The following is a 17,980-nucleotide window of genomic DNA, read 5'->3' as shown; positions in this document are numbered from 1 at the left end:
GTAAATAAATTTAACTCAGGACTGTCAAATACACAGCAATGTATTAAATAAGTAAGTGTCATCTTAAAAGTTGTGGTTCTTTACAGATCTATGGCATTAAAAAATGTAACACAGGAAAACTGGGAACATAAGACAATTTACAGGAGTCTTCAGGTGTTGCAGACCAATTATTAAGTTCTTTCTCCAGAGTCTCTAAAATGTTCTCTGGACAAAATGGTACAGATCTGAGCATTTTGTCATGATAGGTGTCATTCATATCAAACAAAATAAATATTTACAGTGCCCAGGGATAATAAGTGAAATGCATTTTCAACCCAAAATTTTGAAACAATTATAGCATTCCTAAATCCCAGGCATTCTTTCTGCATGTCTGTAACAAAAGGAACTTGAATCTCAGTGGGGATGACAATGTATTGCTGGCTTTTGAACTATCAAACATCATAATTTTACACGATCGCACAAAGATATTCATGTTTCAGCTGGAAATGAGATGAGATTTGAGGGCTTTCCATTACTAACTTTTTGAAAGATTCTTTAAAATCATGATATTGATGCCAGGGGAATTAATTTAATTGTAACACAACAGCAACAACAACAACCACCACCGAGCCACTTATTCTAATGGGAGAAAAGAACAGAAGAGAGGGATAAGTGTACCAGTGCTAGGTAGAAGTAGCCTAGAAAGTCACCGAAGCATATCAAAATGATGAAATTAAACATCTGGAGAGTCATCCAGTAACTTGAGAGAGGTTGCTGTAGTGAACCACATCAGGATTGCCTGTCAATTAGCAAAGTAGCTCAGAGGAAATGAGAAAGAGAATTCATAAGTCAAAAGAAAAATGATAAGAGAAAAGTAACCTCAGATTATGATTTATCCAAATAATGAGAAAGTCTTTTGCAAGAGATTAACAATCACAGTCTCCAAATCCCAGGAAACAAGTGTCAAAATCAAGTCTATTTCCTTAACATCTTCAAAGCAGCAATTACATAAAACATGAGTGAGATGGTGGAATGCATCAACAAACCAGGTGTATAAAAAATAGTTTATGTAGGTGTTACAGCCAAGATGCTTTCAGGACTGAAGCTTTCAGGTCACAGTGTTACTTCTCAGAGCACGCAATATCTCACTGCTGATGACTTGTTAAAGCAAGGACCTGATGCTAATTGTTGCAAGGCTTTACAATGAAATTCTTTTGAAGTTACTGTATCCATATTTTGATGCAAAGGATTAAAGATAACATAAAAAAGGAGGAAGTGTAGGAAGCACTTACATGCATTCTTTGCACTGGGATGGATAACCTAAGGTCAGAGTAGCTTCCATATACATTCAGGTAGGCATATTACTTTAGGACTGTGTAATATGTTCAACGTGGTGTTTAAAGAAAGCACCTTTAGTTTTCTAGATATATATAATTTTGAATATGGTGTCCTTATATTATGATAATTTCAAATCAGATACTGTCTCTATTGCCATATGACTGTCAATTTCATCAGTTTACTAATCTTCTCAGGTAACGTACCAACCAGAACATTTTTAATTTAAAATTTTCAATAACTGGAGGTACATTTATACAGAGAGGTGTTTGTCATGTAACATTCAGCTCCCTGTCATGATTGGAAGGACTGATCTTTTTTTTTTATCTGGTTTTCTTTGAGTACTCCTTCAGATAATTTATGGAGTATATTGTGTAGGTATCTCTCCTAATTCAACAAGTTAATAGTTGGAGACACTGAGAGGTTAGCATACTGAGCTGAGAAGAGATAAAAACAGCTTATCTAAGCTATAAAGCATTTAAACATGCTTTGTCCTAGGCTTAGAAAATCAGGCTTCTTTCCTGATACATTTAGCCTAAGCCCGTACACTTGCCCAAACTCATTAAGTCCAGTCATAGCATTACCTCAACCTCAGCTCACAAAGAAAAAAACTAACATAACCTTTACCTCTTTGTCATCTCTGCTCCTAGCCAGTCTATTAGAACTTATCCTTTTCAAAAGCCATCTGTCTACTACCCTTAGTAGCCACCCAAACATATACCAGGCCCTGAGGAGAGCATGGTGTAATTGCTGCATAATGAATTAAGTTAAAACCAACCGAATAACGTGCTAGGTTCAGGTCTTCTTAGGTCAAGAACTAACTGATGGATAGGGGAGGAGTTAAATCAGAATTTGTTAAACCTGAGCTTTCTGTTCTCAATGCTGTAAAGCACAGTATTCACTGCTAAGTGAACTTCTAGTCCTAAATACTGATGTATTTAATCTACTCAGTATATTTGGTTTTCTATTGTTGCTGCTACTATGAGTGTATTTCAAACATTTGCCCTATGTCTCCCTGTTTCCTGTGATCTAATGTTTCAGATATAAAGAATGATGTGAGGAGGACTGTTGAAAATCCATCTACAACAACAAAATTACCTTGTCCATAGAAAATGTTGGAGTGGTCAGTTTTTCAAAGAAATGCTGAGAGGTGCATAACAACTGAAAAGGCTGACTTTATGTTCAGGACACTTGTTTTAAAGGATGTTTGATTACAGGAAGAAATCAATACATTTACATTGACTCACTCTATATGTGCTGGTACATTGTACAAACAAATCCAAATTTTTTTTGAAGACTTCCAAATTAGTGCTACCTTGCCAGGTGGAACATATGTTTGTATGGATCCAGAGCAGTTGTTGCTGTAAAGGAGAAATATTGGTTTCCTCATTAGATGGTAAAACAGGTCTTACATAAGTCTGTTTTTTATACCAAGTTTTTGCTGACTATATCTGTTTTAAAAAAATAGGAATTTATTGTATTCATTTTAAAATATATGTGAACATCTCTGGAATGGATTTCCTTTAAATTTAAATTAATTTTATTTAAGTAAACTGAACTGCACTGCTTTTTGTAAGGGCACCACTGTTTCAAGTTTCAGGATCTAAACCTGTTATATAAAAATTATTTTGGACATTCCTGGCTCAAGAATGCTTTGAAAGTAAATAAATGCTTTTCTATTACTAGAAGACATTATATAGCACAAATAAAAGGAGTACAGAAAATTGAGAGAATTCAATTTGCTTGTGATTGTGAAATACACTTATTATTACTTTATTAACACTGATGTTATACAAGAAATTTCAGTAATCCAATTGTGTCTCAAGTTTAGCTCCCTTAATGGCTCCTTGACAAGGATGAGCTCATATAATTTACCATCAACTGTTCACTCTTCCTGTGCAGTTACTCTCAGTATTATGTGAATTAGATATTGCAATGGCTCATTGCTCTTGCTTTCTCAGAAAGCACTTCAATGGATTTCTATTTCCTACTTAATAAATGTGCTGATTTCTAGTAAGAGTCCTAGAAATGAATCCTTTTGGAGAGGACCGGAGTGTCAAACAATGGTCAGAATATTTCTGCCCAATTTTAGGGTAAAAGGGAGAACCAAAGAAGTTTCCGTGGTAGTAAAATGGATCTAACAATGTGGTTTTGAGAGTGGGTTACCTGCTCCAACATGTCAAATTCAGTGAATCTTAATGAGCAGACCTTAATGTCAGCCCACTTTATTACTGGGCTGATGTTCTGTTCCAATACCAGGTCCATGTGTTTTCCAAGTACTTTTTCTGTAAAGTGCAGTAACACATTGAATCATGCTGACTCTTCACAATTAAGAGGTTATGCAGGTTTCCCTCACTACGTTTCTGTCCTTACGTATGCATACCTGGAATTGAGCTGAAAGTTAATATTCCATGTCAGTATGTTTTTCTTCTCATTTTGACTGCCAGAAAGGAACCCAAAAGGAATATATGGTACTTTTATTGAAGAGTTTGGACTAACTTGAAGATTCTATAGTCTATTAGCCCACCTTCGTTCCTCAAAACATTGCATATTGTATACATGTTAGAGTTCAATGGCTATATTTCTTTGTTGTCTCTTCTGTCAGTCTGGTTTCCTTTCATTAAGGAATTTTTCTTCAATAAAGGGTCATGGATTTTAAGTGAAACAAAAATGCAGCAAGGCTGTGATTTGGCTTTGATAAAACATCAAGGAATTTGAATTGCAATTGCTTTGGTATCTTTACATCGGTCACATAAAGGGTATTCTTTCAAAAAAACACAGGCTTTATTTTTTTCCTTTTTATCTCAGCCAGTAATGTACCACCTAATATTACATTTTCCTTTAAATTATATACTGATAGAAAAGAACAGTTTTCTTTTGAACTAAAATTTTCTTTAAACAACCATTATTCCCTTAAATTTGTGAACTCAGACTGTAGTGCTTTTTACAAGATCTTTTTCTGTCCTGATTTCATCAACATTTAGAATCAGAAGTATGAATTTATGAAGCAGATGTTGAGCTGGGGATAGCTCAGAGTAACTTTGAAGAATTCAAACTTTTTGTACTCTTTAAATTTTTATTTCAGTGAGAAAATTATCTTACTTAGGAGTGAAAATATTATGAAATTTTGGTTAATGACAACACACAAATAAAAAAAATCTGTATAGTGGTTGTTCACAAAAGCATTTGCAATAATTTGTTGCAAGCAATCTTGCCATGTAATGTCATACATATTCATAGCAACAGTTTCTTGAACATTTTTCCTCCAGGGAGGGACCTGTGCAATGACGTAGTGCCTTTTACAACAGAACTTGAATTCTGACCGTGAAGTCAACTGATAGATAGCTTTTTGCTTTACATATTTGTGGATAATTTGCACATGGAAGAAATGGCTGACCTTTTTGACTCAGTCTGAAGTGTGCAGTCCACTAGTAATATAAATAGGACAAAATTTATTGGTGTGAAGTACAAGATCATTTATGCAGTAATGCAGTTTTTCTCTGTAAGCTGAGACCCACTGGAAATGATAGATGAGGAGAAAACTAGCTATATTATGTGGTCACAGGGTGACTCCATGTTATGATAAAGGAGAAAGCAATCCCAACTCAAGGAAATTTCAGTAGAGGCCCTTGTAAGAGAGTTTTTTTTTTTTTTTTTTTTGGTACAAGACCTTTCTGGAACTTCCTTTATAATTATGAGAAATCAAAAAAGAGTAATAAAGAGCTATACAAATAACAGGAGATCCAGAAAATTTTTACTTCTTTGGAGATAATAAATTTGATAAAGAATCTAGTTCTATAAGGGTTATACATAACAAATTAATGTAGTGAGAAAATTAAGAATTCTCCTAGAGAAATGATAAAAGGTACAAACTGTGAAAAATTTAGAGTGGAATAAAGCTGATATGAATCTCTGAAAAAAAAATCTTGTGTTGGAATAATGAGGGGGATATATTTGTTTCAAGACTGTGCTGACAACCTGCTTTACTATTTTGTTTTTCTGTTGGTGGGCACATATATGTTAACCCTCAAACTTCAGGAAACAGTATCTTTGCTGCATTTTATTAAGCTTTTTGTTTTTTTTTTTTTTTTTTGCTGTTTGTTGGTTTGCTTTTTTTTTCCTCCTGGAACTTACCTTGCTGGAAGAGCTATAGCAGTATTGTCAGCAGAAATATCCTCCACTTGCTCACTTGCTTTAAGCATATCTGGTTGCAGCCCTTGAAGACATCTTCTTTTCTCAGGTTAAAACTTATTCACAGGAAAGACTTTCTTCCCTTGAACTCTGATAACTGCTCTTTAGAGTACTGTCTTGATAGGTAAAATGGGAAGAAAAAATAAAAACATGGTCTAGTCCTTACCTGTTAAATTGTGAGTTATGTTTCAGCAGATTGAATGATAGTTAGTTCAAAATTATTTGCATTCTCAACAGTGCTGTTCATCAATTCCATCATCCCATGTGCACCTGATGAGATGAAAACCTTATTTTCTTTCTTTTTAATTCATGAAGCTTTTATACTTCATTGCTATTTTTAAAATTTGCTCATTGACAGAAAGTTATTTCTAAAGGCAATGCAAACTCACCTACAGTAGATTATAAAGATCTGCTGCAATGAACAAGAGCAGCATAAGACCTTTGACTGTATTATGTCATGAGTTTATTTGTTTAAAGCAGGAGAAGTGATTTTAAAATGTTTGAATAAGGTCCAAGGCAGAGTATCTTTATGTCAGCTGCTATAAATTACACTAATGGCAGAACTGACAGTTTCTCAAATAATTTTTTTTCCAGACTGAAGTGTTTTATAAGAATCTGGAGCTACATGTTTTCTATGCAATTGATGCCACTGATTTTTTTGCAGCCAGCTCTTGGTAGAAGAATGTCTGTGGATAGAAACTGAATAGATTTGCATCTGCTATTGGCACTGGACCCAAGGGTGAAGCTGACCCTTATGTCATTTACCTGTGGGAGTCTTAAAATCATGGAGTGACTCAGGTTGGAAGAGTCCTTAAAGGTCAGGTACTTTTTCTGGTTGTTTTTTGTTTGGTTGTTGTTTTGTGACAGAATATTTTTATTGTTAGGTCTAACATGCTCATCTTAAGAAAAAACACTAGTTGATTTTTTTTTTTCATTATTTCAAATTATTTGTTGTGCACAAAAGTTGTAAGCACTTGTGTGCCCTTAAAGATTTTCCACATATGTATTCCTATGAATGTGCTTCCATCTTCTCAAAATCAGGAATGTAGGCAATTTTCTCAGATAACAACATAGCAAGCACCTAATTTAAAACATAAAATTGAGCTTCAGTTTCCACCTTGATCCTGCAGTATTTTTGGTTCAGATCCAATCAAAGAACTAGTGAAATTATTAGGAGTCTTTCTTACTTTGATAGGGCTTGGATTAAACTGCTGGTTTTTAGCAGTACCTATTATTCTGCAGTGTTCACATATTAGCTGAAAGCCACCTGCCTCTCAAATCAACCAAAAATCACATTGCCACATCTGAAACATTATAACAATTCTTTGGATACATCACTGCCTTGGGATTTTTATCACTTTTGCCTCACCAGATCCATTTCTATTAACACTAAAAAAAATTTGAATAGAAAAAAAAATAAGAGAAAAATATTTGTTAAAAAGTGATCAGTCAAGGGATGCTGAACTTGCCTAGATATAGGAGAAGTCCTTGTTTATATACAGCTACAGTCTGATGAGAAGATATTTTGGCTCCTGCAAGAAAATTGGTGAAATTTGGGATCTTCCTTTTGATAATTTTTTTTGTCTGCCTATGATCCTAGCTTGCTAACTTTGTGATGACTATGTCAACAGTATCATACCTTTATTTTTGCTGGTAAATGTATGATTCTTTTATGTTCTTCCCTTTTTTTTCCACCCCTCCTTATCTTATATAACCCTCCAAGGATCCAGGAGCCTTTCTGAGGTTGGGTGAAGAGAAGGAAGAGATGAATTATTTAAATTACTGCTTGCATGGAACTTGCTGCATGCACAACCACAAGTTTTTAATTTTAGTGTAAAAGTAAACTGTCAAAAAAATCATTCTTCCATTTTAGAGCATGATATGTACATTTGAAATCCACATCTCAATTGGCTGAGCTATCAGAAAGCCTGTGTTACAGTAGTAGGTGCCTCATTCAATCATATTCAAGCTCAATTTTTTTCTCTAGATTGTGCTGAACCTCACCTGAACAAGGTTTTTGGGGTAAATGTGAGACAAATAAGTTATTTGACAAGAGTCACAATGCAACACCAGTTACCCTACGTAGACTCAACACCAAAGAAGCAGTGTCTTTTAAAAATATATTGTGTTTACTGTGTAAACTGGATGTAAAATCAGGATTTCCCCCTGTTCAGTTGTCCAGTGAGCACTGCTTGACAGTTGTGCAATAGTTGCAAGAGAAACTGTGAAAAGACCTGTATGACAATGAAGACTCTCCTATTCCACAGTCCTTCTTTATAACCTAGAATAGTTTTGATCCTTACCAAGTCTGAAATATGCAGCAGCTAAGGGTGGCAGGATACCTATCTCAATTAGGGAAGCAGTGTAGTCTGCATGTTTATCTGTATGTCTTCACACATGCTGCACATATTCTCTGTACATTGTTTGAGTAGAAATAATTATCAGTGAATAAAAAGACTGCTAGTTTGGAGTACAGACCCTAGACAGCCTTGATTCCTACATGTACCTTACAGTTAACTGAAATAATTTAGGAAAGACTTGAAATTAAAGACCTGTTTATCCTGTTTCCTTAAAAACAATTCAAAATAACCCACCCTGATACAAATCAACTAAACTAACCAAACAACCAAAAACCCAAAAACAACAACAACAACAAAAAAAAAACCCTCAGACTTGTATTATGGAGATTTCTGAGGAAATTAAGTTTTCAGATGAGAATGAAAAGCCTGTTAACAGTCAAATGTCATAATGCAAAAAATGTTGACTGTCAAAGTTGCTTGCTAGTCTAAATAGTTTCAATAGTTTAATATTCCTGGAAACTAAAAGTCAATTAACAGAATATCATTTGCACACAGATACATCCGACTGTAAGCATGACAGAATACCTGAAAATTCTCAATCCAACAAGTGATGGTGGTGGTCCAACAACAAATGCAGTTCCTGAAAGAGGAATCTGTACCTTTTAGAATGTATCATTTAACTAATGAATATGCCATGCACTCCCTCCCTAGCTACAATAAAGGAGAATAAACAAGTCACAGACTAAATAAATACAATAAAATTCAAGTTTCCAAATTTGTATTGCTTTATGTCTTAATTTGCCTCATTTTTTTTTCATTTCTATTACCCCTTTGAATGAAAGAAATTATTTGCCTTTGGTTCTGAGACCCAACCATGACATTAGTTGAAAGTCCAGAAGACTTCAGACCAAGTAAATCAACATTTTAAAATGCTGAAAAATACTGTAACTTCATGTGAAGAGGGAATGCTGTCTTTTGTTCAGAGGCAGACTCATCAAAAATCACATTAATTAAACAAACTGTTTTGTGGTCTCCTTTTTGCAGAAGGCACTTTGTGGATTCTTTTAGGCAGTCTTTTCTGACATTATAGAAAAATAATGTCAGAAGCTATTTATTTCATCATATTGTTCTCACTTCTCCAGAAATTCATTCTAACTCTCGGTCAAAGTATTTTTTTTTAATTATATAATTAAACAATGTTGTACTTTATCTTCTCTTTCATTTGTTCTACCTCTTGAACACATCTTTTTACAGAGTCTTAGGGACACCAAAATCAGTTATAATAAGAATTCCTTCATTTTCTTTTTCGCCTTTTTTTTTCTTAATAAGTGAATATCTAACTCAAATCATTAGTATATAAATCAAATTTCAACATATCTAAGACATATCAGAAGCCTACAACAGGCAGGCATCCTGCTCAGTGTGTTGGGTCTGCAAAAGTTGCAGAGAGTTCCTAGATATTTTTTACTGATTGCTTTCTCCTAGATATTTTTCACTCAAAAATATTCTTGCACAAAAAGGTTCCCAAATTACAATTGTCAAAAGATGAGGTAGGTCTTCTTGTATCCCTTACAAGCAGCAAAGAAAAGGAAACAAAAAGGGAAAGACACTTCTAAGGTGTATCTCCCTGGAAACAACAGCCATCTGACACAGATAAGCACTAACCTAGAATTTACATATAATGATTCCCAAAATTATGGAACTGCAGATGCTTTCTCAGATCTCTCAGGTTTGTTTCTGGGTGGATTTTTTTAGTTTTCTTTCTAAGATGAGGAGTACTTTAAGGAACACAATCCTCAAAACCTTTTTATTAATTTCTCCTTGTAACAGCCGCTGCAGGAATTATTGTATCTGTGGAATATCAATCTTAGCCAATTTATCCAAAAGACAAGATATGAAGAGTTTTTAAGTGCAGGTTTCAAGTCATGTTTCCAGTAACTCTATTCTGAAATTGCTCATGAAAAGGGATTGGACAAGCACATAGAAACCTTGTTTCAAGAAGCTGACCATCAGCTTGTTTCAGCACCAAAGACAGACAACAAAACTCTGCATTAACTACCCATCCACAAATCCAGTAATTGGGCAACTGCAGCTTGAACTGCTTAGAACCAGCTGTATTTTACAGAAACTTGAATCAACCCCACATAGTAAGGCACTGTGGCAACATATTGCCTTCCTTTTGATTTTTGCAGACTGATTTATGAGCTGGAAATTTTGCTTCCTCTAGAGATCAGTGAACATCCTTTCTGAGGGTTGGCTGTTCAAAAAGTGTCGGAGGCAAGAGAAAGCAATCAGGTAGCTTGGCACCCTGCCAGAATTCTCCTTTCCTCCCCACATATGCAGGCTATCTGGCTTTCTTCCAGGACTGGAAGATGCTGTCTCTGGAAGATGAGATGCCAAAGGTGTATTGACTGTAGAGACATTTTCCAGGGCAGACTTCTTACCTCTGAACAGGTCAGAATTCATTTTAATGTGCCGTTTTTTGTGTGAATTTATCTGCGAGACATATCCTAGGCAGCTGAAAAAAGACGGGAATGGAATTAATTGAAAGAAACACTCAGGCAGAAACTTAATTCAAATAGTTATTCTGTATAAATTATTTTGTGGGAAAAAAAATAAAAGTATATTCCACTTCCAACACTCTGTTCCTGAGATCTTTAAATACTCGAGGGCAATCAATAGGAAACTGTACAGAACAAGTCTTTGGATGAAATGCAGACCTTTCTACTGCATAGGTTTTGCTATTTTTTTCTCATGTTGAACTAAGTGAATTAAAAATGACATTGAGGATGCTTTAGATGTGATTATGGCTCACCTTCACTTAGACAGTGCTTATACTACTGCCATTACATGCACTAATTTGGAGAAACTAATTTGCAATTTCTTATTTTCAGGCTTACTTGTGGATTCATTTTTTGTTGGTGTACAATACTTTCCATGAATCTGTAGGTGGAAAGGATTGTGTAAGAGTGTGTTCAAGGCCAAACTGGATAGGCAAGCTGCTTTGCTGAAAGGTGTCCTTGCCAACAGCAGGGGGTTTGTAACAAACAAACTACACCATAAACAAATAAAGCAGGACTGAAAAAATCCCAAAAACCCAAAAAGAAACAAACCGCCAAAACAAACAAATTTTAAGTTGTTTAATTTAAATCTCTCTGTTTTCCTTCATGAATTTTTGGTCTCACATAACTTGAGTATACTTTAACAAGCAGGTATTTAGAGGGCAACTCAGACACAGAAATCAGAAAAAATCCCAGTGATTTTCTAATATTTCTCTGATTTTGAGATTAATAAATTAAATTAATATATATAATTTTCATTTACTACTGTGATTTCTAAAGGTAAAAAATTTACTAGCATTTTCTGCCAATTCCATATCTTAAGAAAACGCCTTATTTGAGTTTTGAAATATTTATTTACTGGCATTCTTACAGAAGCTTCTGGATATCAAAATGAAATGAGATCAAGAGAAATATTTCAGAAAAGCACCTATAAGATTTTATTAATAAATAAAATGGCTTACCTCTTTTGTTCTACACAGCTGGGAAGATTCCTGCTAGGCTTTTTTTGGACAGTACATCACACTACCAGCTTTTGCTGTTTTAGTTTTACACTTCCTTTTTCAGGTTTGAGGTCAAACAAGGTAACTGAATGTATTTCCATATTAAAAGGATGCATAATGACAGAGGATGCAATGGCTCTCTGAAAGGCAGGGTCTTGGAAAAAGCGTCAGGATAAACTAGGAACTCATATTTTCTCTAGTGGGGTGATGTGGTTAAATGAACAAATAATTTTTTGTTAATGAGAGATATATTACTTTTCTTCATTGAAAAAATTTATGTTTATATTTTGAGGGATGTTAAAAGTCTGAGAAAAAGTAATTAGTTATTTACTATTAATATTCTACAATCTGAGATTCAGTATAATATTAAATTAAAAGATTATTTATGTGCAGTAGATAAATTCTTTCTAAAGATGAAAGCAGTAATGTGAATGGATAGTGCAATTCTTTTTAGTTTAGGCGAATACAACAAAATGAGCACTTTGATGCTGAAGCCACATGCTTGACTGCTACAAAAAGTAAGACACTCACTGTTAAACAACAGATATTACTCTTTCAGAAAGGCTACTGAACAAGGTAGTTGATTTTCCACCTCTTAATGGCTTTGAATCAAAATTAAATGCTTTTCTGCAAGAGGTGCTCTTGGTAAACACAACCTATGCTTCAGTCAAAGACAAGCTATTCTTCTGGAAAGATTTAGTGAGATGAAAAAGGATAGCCTGTGACACAATGACACTATATAATAGTTCTCTGGTCTTAAATGCCATACATTTATTAAAACACAAAACTATAGCTTATTTTCTTTTATAATATGCATTTAGTGTGGATATTTCTATTGCATTTCCTCTCTTCACCCTTCCTAAATATAGTACTTGTGCTCTTAAAAGTAAATTTACACACTAGACCAGTGAAATTGAGGGCATGCTATGTAATGCTTATTTAAACCAAATATTTTATTTCGGTTTAGTAACCTGTTGAAAGCAACTCAGACAGCAAGAAGAATGTGCTCTTTTTATTTAACTTGATTTGGTGTTTGCATTTAGTTATACTAGTTAAACTTATTTTAAGATGTAAGAGGAAGAAGAAATTTTCTAGAGAAACCTTTTGCTGAGATCAAGCTCAGAGAAGTTACAGAAATGTCTGCTCTTCCACTTGTAACAGTTTTCCTGACTGTTGATTTATGGGATTTTTAAAAAATGTTTGTGCTATGACATGCACTCTGTGGATGAAGAAGGTCTATTCTGTCAGTGGTGGTAATATTAATTTGAAAATGACACTTCATCTGAATTTATATTCCTACTTTTTTAATACTCTCCTGGTTTTCCCTCTTTTTCTTTTATATTTTATTCTATATGGATCAATTAAATTTGCATGTACTCGATGATTTGGTTATTTCATTGCTTTTAGGACCGGAACAAAATATAAAGTATCAATAAACTACATGTTGTTCACTGTTTCTTTTGACATGCTTTTACCTAATACCTCCCTGCATATGACTACTGAGATTGTGTATTTTTATATCACAGCTTATATTTGCTTCATAAATGTACATCTTAGTTAATAGGCTAGATATTACTATCCCTGGCCAAATGACTTAAACAGAAAAGATTTAGAAGAAAGGCAATGCAAGAAAGAAATATGGAAACAAGGCTCCTTAAAATAACATGTGAAAACTGTGAATTGAAGAATGTCCCTGACAAACTTTTAACTGCTGAAGATTAGAGGTGATTTAAAAGCCTTTAAGAAGGAAAATGGGAGTCAGTAATCCTGAGTTCTGCTGAGGTTGAAGTCACCAAAGGAGAGGCTGGATAGGCCTGTTAGGCTATAGATAATGATGAAATGGTTAGGGGATGCCTGTGACTCAGAGACTTATTCTAAGAGATTTAGTCTCATGGAAAGAGCGTAATGGTAGAATTTGTCCCCAGACAAGTTGACAGGGGAGAGGCTGAGCCTCTTCACCCAAGTCTTTCAAGATTCAGGATGTATTTCAGATTGATAGAGAGTCACTCATCATTTTCTGTACTGGGGCAATCTACCACATCTGAAACTGATTGAATTTCATGGTATCACAAGGCATGTTTATCTCAGTGCATTCTGCCTAGATTTTTGCTTTTTCTCATAGCCATATTTATATCTGCAGAGAAAAGGTCCTGCATTTTAAAATGGAACTTTTGCCCTTCATGTGTCTTTTTTCATAGCATGCCCACTGGGGTGAGAGTATCCAAGGCGTGAGAAGTGTCTGCCCTATTGTCTAGTTTGAATGTAGATTACTGCCTACAAGTGACTTGTTGTTTTTATTTTGCCCATGTTTTCTCTTGGTTTTCATTCCCCCAAATCATAACAAATGCTGATGTCTTTGGTCCTTTGCTCCTCTAGCCACCACCAATCAATCATAGCAGTAAAAAAATTGTCAAGAAAATACAGTTAAACCATGTCACTGGCTACTGCTTAATCAAGCAAACCAGACTGAGAACAAGCTTTCGACTTTCCCTTCCCCGCTGTGGCAATGTCACTGTTTCATTAGCCATCAATAGAATATTTTCCCAAAGAAAAGTGCCAGTTCTGATGACTAACTCATGAAAACATATTCATACTAAATAATTGTGAATCCAAAGCTCTTTTTTTTCTGCTTAATTGTTGAGTAAAAGATGGAAGCCTTGTTATAACCACAAACATCATGTTTGGGAACATTATTTATTCAACAAACTCAAGCAGATGAATTACATAGCCACAGAATACCAAGGGAAACTTTAGAAAAGCTGGTGATGTGAAAAACCCTTTTGCAGAGATCTCGCATCTTCTGAAAACTGCAAATATGCTATTTTGGAGTGAAGCTGTGTGCAACCTATGTCTTGGCTTTCTATTTCCATTAGCCTGAGAGCAGTGGAAATTACTTTCCCTGAGTTGGAGACTGCATATTTGCTCAGAGAGACATGAAAAGCCTTCCCTGCAATCTGGCCAAAGCATTTCACTAAAGTTTGACTCAATGAGAACTTGGTTTTAGAAAATTATGTAGAAGAAAATCAGAAGTTCTCTGCCTGAAGTGGAAGTGATGGTGTCTGCAGGAGGTGTGCAAGACATATCCATAAAGATTTTAGAAGTGTTCAGGCATATCCATCTAAAAGATCTCCTAAAAACAGTAAATTCATTACTGCAGATTTTTTTCATAAATCTGAGTCATGCATGGTTCTGTAGTGCTTCTACCATGTAAACCAGCATATCGTGGATGACTGATGTCAAGTAGTCAATGTGTTTTGTAGAGGGAAGGCTGAAATCCAACAGGAAAAAGAAATAATTTTGGATTATTTTCTTCTGTTAATCCAGTCTAGTGTTTCTGTGCACAGACAGCACTGAAGGTGTCTTCTTCAGAAATTGAATCAATGTAATGCTGAATCACAGCAATATTAAATTATGCCAAATGGAAGCAAGCAAAGCAGATGAAAACTAGACAATCATCTCTAACAGAGAGGAACAGAAGAAAAGCAAAAAACTCCCCATAGGAAATCCATCTTTAGATTAACTCTGATAAAAGTTTGCAAATATTTGAAATTATATAAAGTCATAATCACTAATTAGCCAATAATTAAATGGAGAGTAATAAGGAAATCAGCAGCAATTCAGGTTTCCCTGTAAGCCCGCTTGGGTTTACTGAGCACCATTTAAGGTGTGAATCTCTTCATAAATATCAGTCAAAGGACTGTAGAGGAAGAAACACTGAATTGTCACTGACAGTGGAAATATTTCTATGATTTCAGTGGGGAAGGCCAATAAGGGCAAAAGATTAAACTGGACAGAAGGATGAATGTAAACGCAGCAATGAAATACAGGTGCAATATGGTAAAATGATTTTGAATTAGTGATAATTTTGATATTTCCTGTTTCAGATTAAACTAGGAAATATTAGAATTAGCACAAATGTTAGTTGTACAACTTTTTTTAACTATGAGAATAAAGGCAATAACATCACTACAGAGAATCTTTTTATCATCTTATTGTTTGTAAACACAACAACTTATTCTTTACCTATTTGTTCCCATAACAATTATGGAATCCAGAGAAATTTTTCCCAAGTTATTGAAGTTGACCAAAGTCATTATCTTCTGGAAATCTTTTTCTCTACTACTGTATAGAGCTTACTTTTATAATTAGAGGGCATTTAAATTTTACCTTCTTCCTGACCTTCTTCCCAGCTAAGTTCTATTTTTACATATACACATATGGAAATTTATTATTTATAAATTTAATTTTATGAATTATTAAATACATAAATTAGAAATATAATTTATACCTGTGTACCTAAGAGTGGGATTTGGTTCATTGCCTTCATATTAATTCAGACATGAAGAAGGAAAAAAATAAACATTTTCTTCTTTCTCAAATGTATAAGTAATTAAATTTTTTCTATAAACTCAGTATAAAAAAAGAAACTCAGGTTTTTAATTTCTCAATTATTTGCACACATAAAATTTGCATTATTGGGCATAAGAATTTGTTCCTTAAATCCTACATATTAATTTAAATAGGAGTATAAATGTATCATAATTCACTAATTAACTAAAAGCAAGTAGGAAATCTCCATTTTAGAGGACTCATATTTTATTCATAAACAAACCATAAGATACCTAAAAAATACAATAAAATAAGTTCCAAGCTTATGGATATCACAGCATGGTCACATCTTTTCCATTAGAACATTGAAGGAGAGAGGTAACTGAATCACAGAATTAATTTAAGTTGAAATCATCTCATCTAATTCAACCCTCCTGCTCAGAGCAAGGTAACCCAGAGCAAGCTGATCAGAGTTGTGCCTATTTGCTTTTGAATACTTCCAAGGACACAGACTCTGCAACCTGCAAAGGTAGGTTCCAGTGTGTGATCACAATCATAAGAAAAAAAAAATTAAAAATCAAAATTTTTTCTTATGTTTGAGTGGAATTGCCTGTGTTTTACTTTGTGTTCACTGAGTATTGCCCTGTCACTAAACACCATTAAGAAGAGTCTTGCTTCTCCCAAGAGATAATTATACATATTGATAAGATTTTCATGATCCCACTCCAGTTGGAAGTCTCCCAGCTTTCTCATCCTCAGCTCATGCCACAGATGTTCCAACAACTTCATCATCTCCACAGTCTTGCACTGGACTTTCTACAGTAAGTGCATTTCTCACTTGTGCTGGGGGCCCTGGCCTTGACCCAGAACATAGATGTGACACATCAGGACAGAGCAGAGGGGAAGAATCACTTCCCATGGCCTGCTGGTGAAGCTTTTCCTAACTCAGCTGAGGATACTGCAGACATTCTTTGCTGTGCTACTTGGTGGGTAACCACCAGGACCTTCAGGCCCTTCTTTGCCAAACTGCATTCCAACAAGTTTGACCAAATATTTACTAGTGGATAGCATTATTCCCCTCTAGGTGCAGAACTTGGCATTTACCCTTTTGAACTTTGTAATGTTCCTGTCAGCTCATTTCTCCAATCATCTGGTGTATCAGAGACTTGTCCCAGTTTTGCATTTTCTGCAAACCTGCTGAAAGTGCATTCTGCCCCATTGTCCAGATTGCAAAGAAGATGCTAAATGGCATTGGTGCCAATATCACCCCCTGGGGTACATTATTTGCGGCTGGCCTCCAGCTGGACTCCATATCACTGATGCTAACCTTTTGAGTCTGGCAATTCAGCAAATTTCATAATCACTTTTGTCCATTTGTCTAGCCCGTGGTTTATCAACTTGCCTATGTGGAAATTATGGGAGACAGTGTCAAAAGTCTTGCTAAAGTAGACAATATTCACTGCTCTTCCCTCACCAACTGAGCCAGTCTTCTCATTGTGGAAGGCTATAAGGTCAGTCAGATGCATAACTTTCCACTTCAGAGATCCACAATGACTATTCCCTATCACTTTCTTGCCCTCCATATATTCGTAAACTGTTTCTAGATTGGTTGTTTCATTAGTTTCATAAAGTGAGACTGACCAGACTGTAGTTTCCTGGATACTCTCTCTTGCTCTTCCTGAAAAGAGACCATTTTCTTTCTTCCAGTCATCAGGGATCTCCCCTTATCCCATGAGCTTCCAAAGATGATCAAAGGTGGGCTTGCAATAGTATCGGACAGCTCCCTCAGCACTTGTGGATGTGCCCATCCCCATCTTCTGTGTGTTCAGTTCTTTTAGGTCATACCTAATCTACACTGAGGATAAGCTTCCCTTACCCCAGACTTTCCTTTCCCACTGGTTTCAGGGTCCTGAGATTGCTGTAGCAATGTACACCTGTAACAACTGAGATGAAGAAGTTACTGAATGTCTCTGCCTTCTGCTTTACCAAGGATAATTCTAAATTTTTGAGGTTTAGTTATGAACTGTGCTTTATTGCACACAGTGCATATAGAATTACAAAAAAATTATAAAATAATCTTTTTGCACTTCAGTTGCAAAATATGGTAAAGCAGACTTAAATATAGGTGCTTTGGGAGATGTTCTATGGAGCATACTGATTTTAATGGAACATATTGACTTTTATGAAACACGAAATCCTAAATTCCATATAAAGACATTTTTCCCTTCATATACTAAAATAAAAACACTGACCTGTTTAATCAGTAAAATGTATCTAAATGTGT

This window comes from Vidua chalybeata, chromosome 2 (assembly GCF_026979565.1).
Source record: "Vidua chalybeata isolate OUT-0048 chromosome 2, bVidCha1 merged haplotype, whole genome shotgun sequence".
Classification (NCBI taxonomy): domain Eukaryota; kingdom Metazoa; phylum Chordata; class Aves; order Passeriformes; family Viduidae; genus Vidua; species Vidua chalybeata.
Note: the sequence above shows the minus strand (reverse complement) of the source record.